The 9,825-nt window shown below is 31.9% G+C and overlaps 2 non-coding genes across 2 annotated transcripts; one reads left to right on the top strand and one right to left on the bottom strand.

Annotated features, from left to right (window-relative positions):
* The first annotated feature begins 3,932 nt into the window (after positions 1–3,932).
* Positions 3,933–4,005, top strand: TRNAF-GAA (transfer RNA phenylalanine (anticodon GAA)). The gene has a single exon. It is a non-coding gene; the product is annotated as a tRNA-Phe (tRNA).
* Positions 4,006–4,604: 599 nt separating this feature from the next.
* TRNAE-CUC (transfer RNA glutamic acid (anticodon CUC)) lies at positions 4,605–4,676 on the bottom strand. The gene has a single exon. It is a non-coding gene; the product is annotated as a tRNA-Glu (tRNA).
* Positions 4,677–9,825: the final 5,149 nt, after the last annotated feature.

Here is a 9,825-nt window from a genome sequence, read left to right as displayed (position 1 = left end):
AGAGTACGTCAGTCCCGTGCCCTAAATATATTAATTAAAAATTAAAAATATTAATAAGTTTAATATTTTTGTTATCGCACGGTAAGTTTTATAATAAAAGTCTTTATTTTAAAATCTTAAACCATAACCTATTTTATTAAATGCGTTATTAATTTATTTTACAAATTTAGCTATGAATGATCAATACGAAATTTAAGAAGTAAAAAAAAAAATTAAAAAGACGGAGTTTGTTATAAATATTTTCTGGTATGTTAATCTACGCTAATAATTTTTATGGTTTCCCATCACGGGAACATATGAAAACAAGATTAGCCATTTCGATTCAAAATTAAAGTCAACTAACTAACATTCAACCACTACACTTGCGATTTATTCGCACCAATGTTGTACATTGAATATTAAACATTGTTTTCGACGCCATTTTATTCCAAAAGTGTCTCTCTAATTAAAAAAAATCGGTAAAATAGTTCTCAGGCGGAGATTCATTTTATATAAATAAATTAACCTGATCAAATCGTAAAAATCTGTAACATTAATATTACTCATTATGTTACTGCCCTAATGCTCTACATAAGTTTCACTAGAGTTCTAATTTACCCTCACAATGATATCTGGTAAAGATAAAGCCAGTAATTCGGAGTGACTTAGTTAATGTAATTGCATTAGAGTGAAACGGACTTGTACCAAAGTATACTACAATCTAGTCAGCAGAGTAACTTATTGTCTTTCATTACAGAGAATAATGGAGACTTATTATAGGCGCATTACTTTTTATATCAGGAAATGACGAAATGTGGATCTCTTTGTTTACAGGTGATACACGCCTAACAAAATGATACTCTGTTTTATGCATTTAAAGCATGATAATGTCTGATCATAATTGTTTGTAATATCAGTATAGTTTACTTACTTGTTGCATTAAGACGCTGTCATTCATTTAGCGACTTTGTTCATATGATGACATTCGAGTGTATTGTAATACCGTACACAGTCACATAAATAACAGAGTACATTATGAAAATCTTATCTGGCATCCAAAATTCTTTTGCATTTCGAGAATATTTGAGAATAAATCGATGCATACAATAAAAAGCTTATAAAAAGTATTAGTAGTGTAAAAAGTATTTAAAAGCAACTGTAAGTGCATAACCTAGTGTTTCTATTTAACAGGGCGAGAAGCTTCCTTTAGGCTCTAAAATTCAGTACGACGAGAAAATGTTTATTCAATTAAGCCGACATCGATAAAATAAGTTCAAATGTGGCTGCTACAAATCTATATAGGGTACCTCTGTTAAAGATTAGTGCACTGAATTAATGAAAAGGTTTACACAAGCGACCGCATGCATGATGCTCGATAACTAATTTAGAGCGTGGATGGCTCATCGATTGCGGGAATTTATGACACAAAATTATTGCGCCGGAGATGCTTTGAATTTGCCTTGAGGTCTGAGATGGGACGACCGCGGTAGTTTCGATCGTGTTTGCCCCAGCCATCAAGACGCCATTAACGGTCATAAAAAAGGAAGATCTTGAATTTCTGTGAAAACTAAGTCACTTTCAGAATTTGCAATGAAAAAAATTAAAAGCTTGAAAAAAGTAAACTTAGTAACTACTAAAATAAAATGATTGTAGTCTTAACAATAAAATTTTACATACAGTATGATTCGTTATAAATGTAAAAGCTTTAAAGGGATAAATTTATAGTTCACCTGTCAGTAAAAAGGTTTAAAGATTCTACACCTTTTTCCAATCATTCTTCATAAAATAATCTCTATGAAGTAAGTTACCTTAATTTTTATTTTGCAGCTGAGAGATGGGAAGGCGAGAGGTCAACAACTTTAGGCAGAAAAAATTATGCAGGGGTGATGGTAAGTAATAATTAATTTTAGGATTTAATAACTTACTGTTCATAATTTCTAAAACCATTGGTTTCTGAGAATGTATCATACATTATTTGAAAGCAAATGAGTACCAAAGCAATACATTCACCGCTTTTAAGCTTTTACACCTAAAACCAATCGTCTTGTGCGATGAGTTAGAAGAAGATTTAAGAAGTTAAATTATACAAATTAATATTTTCAAGATGTTGTTCCACTAAAATGTTGAAACATTAAATATCACAGAACATTTATTCGGTTATAGATTTTAAGTCGCGTTTAATTTTTGAAGTTATAACAGAATTTTAAATGGGCAATTGTTAAAAACGTATTTCACGACTCTGTTTATAACGCCATACATGATCATATAAAACAACAGCATCATCTTACTCAAAACCAATATATTACCTCCGAAGTGGCAGTGAGTGAAGCATATCGCTCGTGGAATATACAGGTAAATACAGGTAAACTCAGTCTGGATGTTCTCTGCCAGACATTGGCAATCTCCATAATGCGGTCGGCAACATAGCCAAAGTTGATGGATGCGGGCAGCGTTAGACCGGTCATCGTACAAATCTTTGAGGGAGGCCTGTGCCTGGTAGCGGCTGTGTATCGGCTGACATGATGACCATGATGATGATTTATTCTACTATATATTGCTATTCCTGAAATATCTTTACATCATCGGTGTTTTTAAATTTAATATGAAATACATTTAAACTTGTTTAAGAGTTCATTATTAATATGTATGCAAATAAAACTTTCTTTGAGATCACTCGGATTTGTTTTTGTGATTACGGAGTTCCGTTTTGAGATCGTTCCGCGACTTTAATTTTCTTGTCCGCCGTTCACTACGAGTTAGAACTTTGTACTTACGTTATATATGTATCCGAATACTTTGTAGAAAGGATTATAGAAATTGATGAATAGTTTTCTTTTATTTCGTGCGTTTGACAGTGCACGCCATGCAGATTTATATTATTGTTTAATCCTGCTTGCATCAATCATTTTTTTTATCCACAAAATTAATTTATTATTATCGCATTAAACAATAAATAACGTGATCACCCCGAACTAAGTCACACATTTTTTTATTTTGGAATGCGCGATCAATAACTACTCGCAGTGAAGTCTGTCAGCAGAGCTAGTAATAAACAAATAAAGCATAAACACTTTATTTAAACCAATATTAATTTTTGTTAAAATAAATTTATTTTTTATATTATATGTTATAAAAAAATCTAAATTTAACATATTATGGGTATTTAAATTATAATATAAACAAATGCATTAAAATGAAAAGTATGTTTAAAGAAAAGAGTTCTCGTAAGGTGATGGTAGAGTTATATACTAGACTGGTTTAGATACCTCATTAAGATATATTTCCATATCCTCAAACCATTACTTTGGTCGTTCTCTTCAATGGCTTCTATGCCTCATTAAAAGTTTTTGTTTTAGACCCCTATTGATAGTTAAGAAGTTTTTAATTAAGTAGTGTATGTTACATGGTACATGCTACAGAAAAAATCTTTGATAAATGGCAAAGAATGGTTTCCGGTACCGAGAATCAAACCCGAGTCTCCTATGTGAGAGCTACGTATTCTAGGCACTAGACCGTACCGGATATGGACACAGAAAAGAATTACAGCGTTACTTAAAAGTACGGATTCAATCATTTTATTCAATTTCAGATACTAAATCTAAACATTTTTTAAAAACTGACCGTGAATATTGTGTCAGTTTTCTTCAACGCATGTACTGTTTACCGCAGTTAATACTTTTCCTAAACATTAACATGAAATTTATGCCGATCGGTGCTCAACTCATTACATACATATTATCGCAGCCTACTTCGCTATCACTTAAATAAGCATAAATATATTTGTCTTTTCCACAATACTTGTTTTTTTAATGTCGATGGATGGATGTTTCTTACGATATGGACAGGATATATATACATTAAACAGACAATCACAATAAATTAAATAATACATATTTATTTAAGACTCTTTGGGTCCATTAATTTAGTGAATCATTTAATATAAACATATACAAGCCGAAATAGCTCAGTTGGGAGAGCGTTAGACTGAAGATCTAAAGGTCCCTGGTTCGATCCCGGGTTTCGGCAGCAGTTTTTTGTTATAAAGTCTTTTTATAGTTTCCCTGTAAATGTAACTGAAATTCAAAGGTTCTTACTTTATTTCCAACGTACGTTATTTATAGTCAGTGTGAGCCCAGTGATAGAGGACTGAAACTTTCGGTTGTAGGCCGCGAGAATACCAGCAAAAGTGAAATAAATTCCAAATAAGCCTTCGCAACTCTAAAGGAATCCTTAATAGGTAAGTTAAATTTGACTGTAGTATTCATGTAATCGGGCTCGTCAAGCAATATTGTCATGAAATGAACGAGTGATATATGTGATCGGATATAAAATACCACATATGGATAATAAATCATAAAAGGATATGAATATCATCATAGACTTCTTATAATTTTCATTATTATCATTAAAACAACGCAGATCAGGTCGATATACTTTCTAAATAAACAACTGTATTGTTAAATATATAAAAACTGTTGTTATATACTATTCGTTATTATAAAAGATCGTTCATTTTAACTTTTATATAATTCCGATGTTATTGTTTCGACTTATGTTACATGAGAAACAAAAGATAGTTTCATATTTCATAAATTAAAATTTGTTAAAAAATTACAAAAGTTTCTTTCCGGTACCGGGAATCGAACCCGAGCCTCTTGGGTGAGAGCCAGGTATCCTAGCCACTAGACCATACCGGATCAGAAAACAATTCGTAATTAAAGTTTTGTTTATCAGTACTAAATATGTTTTGGGAAATTTTATTAAAAGATTTTTGTTCTCAAAAAAAAACTTACTTCGTCATACGTTTAAAAGTATGACGAAGTAATTTATTTTCTATTCGTACAAGCGCTCCTCTTAAACAACTGTATCAAATGTGCTGTGAATAAATGACTCAATGGAACGCCGTAAGCCAGATGTTTCCTCATAAGTGTTATGCCTTTTCTCTTCAATTTTTTTTGCCTTTTCTTTCTACGATGTTGTATCTAGTAATTTTTCATGTTATATCACCTACAAAGGAATACATAAATAAACCTTTATTTATAATATAACTTTTAATGTACTTTTAACTTATGTGTATGCTGGTGTACCTAAATAAATTAATAAAATCCGTTGAAAGTGATGGCTGTTTTATTTGTAATAAGCACAAACAAGATTGTTGAATAAAAAATGTGTAATTACATATGTGACGTAAATAGAAAATTGGCTGGGGAAAAGTTTATTCGTTTATTTGGAAATTTGTTATATATTTATTTTATTAATTTTGTACAATATTTAAGTGCCATTTTATTCGTTAACTATTTACCATTTTGCTAGTGATATTAACAATCCCATCAAAAATAGTTCGGTTTCATTACGTCTCAAGAAATAATCACGAACACTCAACACAATTCATTAAGTGTCTTTCAGTGAGGCTGTGTGGTACCAAAACATCGAGCTTTCTTTTATACACAGCTTTTTTCAAGTGGTTCAAAACTGTTTTGTGTGAAAAGTAATTTCAGTTGCGTGTTTATCTACGTCATAAATACTGATATGCGGATCTTGGTCCACATTTTCAAAAATTGCGCAAATTCAATAACAAGATCGAGATGTATCTTTGTGTTAACAAACCATCTTTGTGTTAAAGACACCACAATTTTGTTTGTTGAAATTTCAGAAAATAACTTTTAAAAATTACCTCGAGAAGAAAAGGCAGCCCGGGCTACTTGTGCGACCCCGAAGCGAAGGAGAAGCCGCTACACTTATTGTTAGCTTTCCGGAGTACAGCCGACATAGGAGCAACTTAGTGTCAGAACTAGAAATAAACCTCATGACCTTAGCAGATTGCCGGAGATCATCTCCGATGAAAGACTCTGACTGCCCCTTCTCGCTTTTATAGTGCAAGTAATGAAGGATGTACTGACCAGAAACCGTAGCGCGGGGTTCCTGGTGGATCATTAAGCGCCGCTGATTTAGTTTGTGTAATATAAATAGAAAAGTTAAAAATAGTATTACATAAATAAAAAATAAATTAGGATATAACTTATAAAACTAATAATAACTTATAATTTCATATAAAATAGGTTTAATATCAATAAGAAGTAAATTAATTAGATATAGATAAGTGAAACAATCGGCTATACCATCATGCTAAACGTCATCATTATTTTTTCTATTCAAATACGACAGGCCAATAACTTATGTCAGTACAAAGTCTACTTGAAGAGATAGTAAGAAATTATTAATTTTAATGTACAGTAATCTGAATTTTGATAACGTTTTTTTTCTTACTGTGTTATTTTTATGTTATTGATTTTTTCTGAAACCATTGATTTCTGATCAGGGCGTACCATATATCATTTGGCAGCAGATGAGCTTTACACCCCTTTAAAGCTTTACGACTATATCAATCACTATTTATTCTGCAAAATATTTAAAAAAAATATAGTAACCTTACGTATAACTTTACATATTACCGTAGTTAAATAGGATTTGTTCTACTTTCTCTCCGTTCATATAAAATTCGCATAAACCTTTTTTTAATCAAAAGTTGTTCACGGTCAACTTTCTATAAAGCCTTTACCACGATGTTTTTAAATCTTTACAAAAAGTTTTAAAATAACGTTCCTGCAAAGTCAATTACATCGCTCGGCGGCTGCCGACTGCACAGTCGTAGCGCACCGCTACAAATGTGAACGCTACTAAGAGCGCGTGGCGGACTGCGGTCGTTGATCAAAATCCACGTAAGCTCGCTTTAATTTTTAAAATGTTTGCTTTGTCATTTATATTTGAATTCACAATTTATTCATAAATTAAACTAGCGCTCTTATCTGTTTATTTATTCATGTTATTATCAACAGAAGACCATGCAGTGATAACTTATGTACGTCGTAAGAAACATGTCAGAAAAGCCAAATTTGTTAAAAACTAATATCCACTGTCTACTAAATATATGTCGGAAGTAGTTAATTATAAGCAAGTAATATTGTAATAATCGCTGATAAACATATAAAGTAAAAAAGAGACGTTTGTTAAAGACAGAGTGCTCTTGAGTGCGACTTCTCGCAATTAAAATTTAAAGGTACCAACATAACTCGCTTAGTGATATTAACTATAACTTTTCAAATTATAAATTGTTAGTGCTGTACAAGGTTTTGTGAAGTAACATTTAGTAATGTTCTATGGTAAACAAACCAACGTGTCTTTTTAGTCACATACAAAATAATACAAATTTAGACGAGTTTTCCCTACCTATCGCAAAAAACTTAAATAGCTTTTATCATATTAAATAGAAAAACTTAAAGCTCCCGTAAGTACACGATGTTATCTTTAAAAGAAACACCTAAGCAACATCGCTGGGATACAATTTGCAGTAAATTTTGATATTAAACCCTCATCCCTGAGAAGTTAATCAGAATTGAATGTATTTTTCGCAAAAGCGGGGTTAATTCCTTACCTAACGTTTTTCTGTATTTTTAAAAGAAATTTTGCATGGCACTCCCGTAGTCAGTAACTAAAAAAAAGATAAATTATCTATTTACAGTACTAAATGAACTAAATATGTTTGATGTACTCTATAAATGTTTCATAGGTTTCATAATGAAGAAAACTAATTAAGACGGTGCTAGCCTATTTGTGTTTTGTAGATATCGCGGGCATGAGGTGGCAGGGCACAGAAAGTGCTTTGCCCTAACCTCGTTTTACCTCGACATCATCGGTTTCTATTGCTTGGCTAACATAACTGCCACTTCGGAAAGAACTGGGAGATGAAGTTGTGGATGAAATTCCATCAACACTTTTATCAATGGTCGGGGAAGACCTGCTCCGTATCAGCGGCTTCCTCTGCATAAAAAAGAAAAAAAAAACAGATGGAGATCTTTATTGGTGGCTTAGCTTAAAATTAATTCAGGTAACATATAAGAAGAATACTAAAAATGGGAACCCAGTTACTAGTAATTTGTATTATCCTATATTTTTTTAAATGTTTTTTTTTATTAATTATGCGTGCGGCGGCTCGCGTCGTCGTGGGCGGAGTGGTCTTGTCTAATTACGAATAGTTTCATTTTGTTCGGTGTCATATCGATCAGAAAATCGAGAACATGTATTGACCTGAACACGATACGATATTTAAATGCACCCGGATAGATTGCTCCGTAAGTGACGGCGCCTTCAATCAAAAGATTTAATCTTATCCACAACAAACATTATATTTATTTCCCCAAACAAATCACAAAACTTACATATACCCTAAACCACAATCACTCTGTATAATGCGATGATTTTATTTTTATTGGAATTAAGAAACTGGTAATGTAATATGTAGTCACTTTAATTTTAAATCGCTTTTTCTTACTTACGTCTTTTGTATTTCTGAAACTGACAAATGAGTTGACTAATAGTGGTTCATCAAATGAGCTTTCACATCTTTAAAAATATTAAACCTATAATTAATCACCCAGCTTATTTAAAAATGTGATAACAATTTTTCATACTTCACTAACATTATTTAGGTAATATAATAAAATCCATCTGAAACGTGCTTAAATATTTTTATAAATGTTCTATAATTAAATCAAAGAAATACAAAATGAAATATTATGCCCTCTGTTCAATTTTAAAAAATAATTTTTAAACGCAAGAGATTTTTCGAATGCACGCAGTGCGCGGAGAACTAAAGCGCTTTTATATGCCATGTGCATTTGCATTTGTTGAGAATTTATCGAGGAATATAAAATATATTTAAAGGTGCGACGTGTGTATGCAAATACGTTTGAAGGAACTTCTGTGTACCAGCAATAGCATTGCGCAAACATTTGACACGTCACTGAAAGAACTCGCATTCCTAGCAGGAATACGTAAATAGTGAATTCTAATACCCGGTGAAATTTTTATTCTATTGATACAATATACTTATAAAAGGATGTTCATGGTGTTTTCTTGAAAAAATAGGTTTTTAAATTTTACAGGTAAAACTGTTACGACGTTATTATCATCATCATGTCAACCCAATTAAATGTATGGACCTCCTCAAAAGATACCCCCGGTAACCAATTTACACTACCCGCGACTTCCGACTTTAACTGTGGTAACGATTTACATGTGGGAAACTTTTGATGATCGTAAAAGTGGATGCACGGCGACCACGAGGTCGCAGCCGCATGCGCTTGTCTAATCAGACACGCTCCTCGGTAGTGAGGGATACGACGCAAGGAAATCTTGAAGGATACGTATTAACCACTTTGGTGTAGTGGCATTTAAATGTTAGAAATAAATAGGAAGATTTTTTTAATCCTCATAACGTCATCCGTAAACCATGTTGATAACACTGAGAGTTTTTAGAACTGACATGTTTAAAAATAATGTAACAAAAAACATTTTAAAATTTAAAAATGGAAATCTCTGCCGATCTTTTCACGTACATTTATTTTTTTTTTCATAATTTTTTGACATATCGCGTAAACTATTTTAGAACGGTTCTCAGGACAATGATTAACTTTTAAATTAAGTTAATAAGCACTTTTTAGCATCTTATATTTTTGCTTTAATATGTGTATTCCGTGGAAGTAACGAGCTCTTTGCGCTTATGTAAACGTGCACATGTCGTTTATTTAAGCTATCGCGTAAAAATTTGTTAGTGTAAGCAGTTGCAAGCCAGTTTTTAAAATAATAAATAAATAGATTGTACGTGAAGAACCTTATTAAAAATGTATGTGTAGTTAGGTACCAACGCCCTAAATTAAAATTATGGAAGTGGAGCTAGCTTTATCACCAACGATACATTTTTTTTACGTAGACAGTAAAAAAAAGATATAGGTCTACATTTTTGTTTTATTTTTTCTATTAAACGATCGATTTTAAACTCGCGTAACA

This window comes from Battus philenor, unplaced genomic scaffold (assembly GCF_028537555.1).
Source record: "Battus philenor isolate CCGP_79_NKW_IND1 unplaced genomic scaffold, ilBatPhil1.0.hap1 SCAF_25, whole genome shotgun sequence".
Classification (NCBI taxonomy): domain Eukaryota; kingdom Metazoa; phylum Arthropoda; class Insecta; order Lepidoptera; family Papilionidae; genus Battus; species Battus philenor.
The sequence above is the reverse complement of the archived record's forward strand: the minus strand, read 5'-3'. Positions and strand labels throughout refer to the sequence as shown.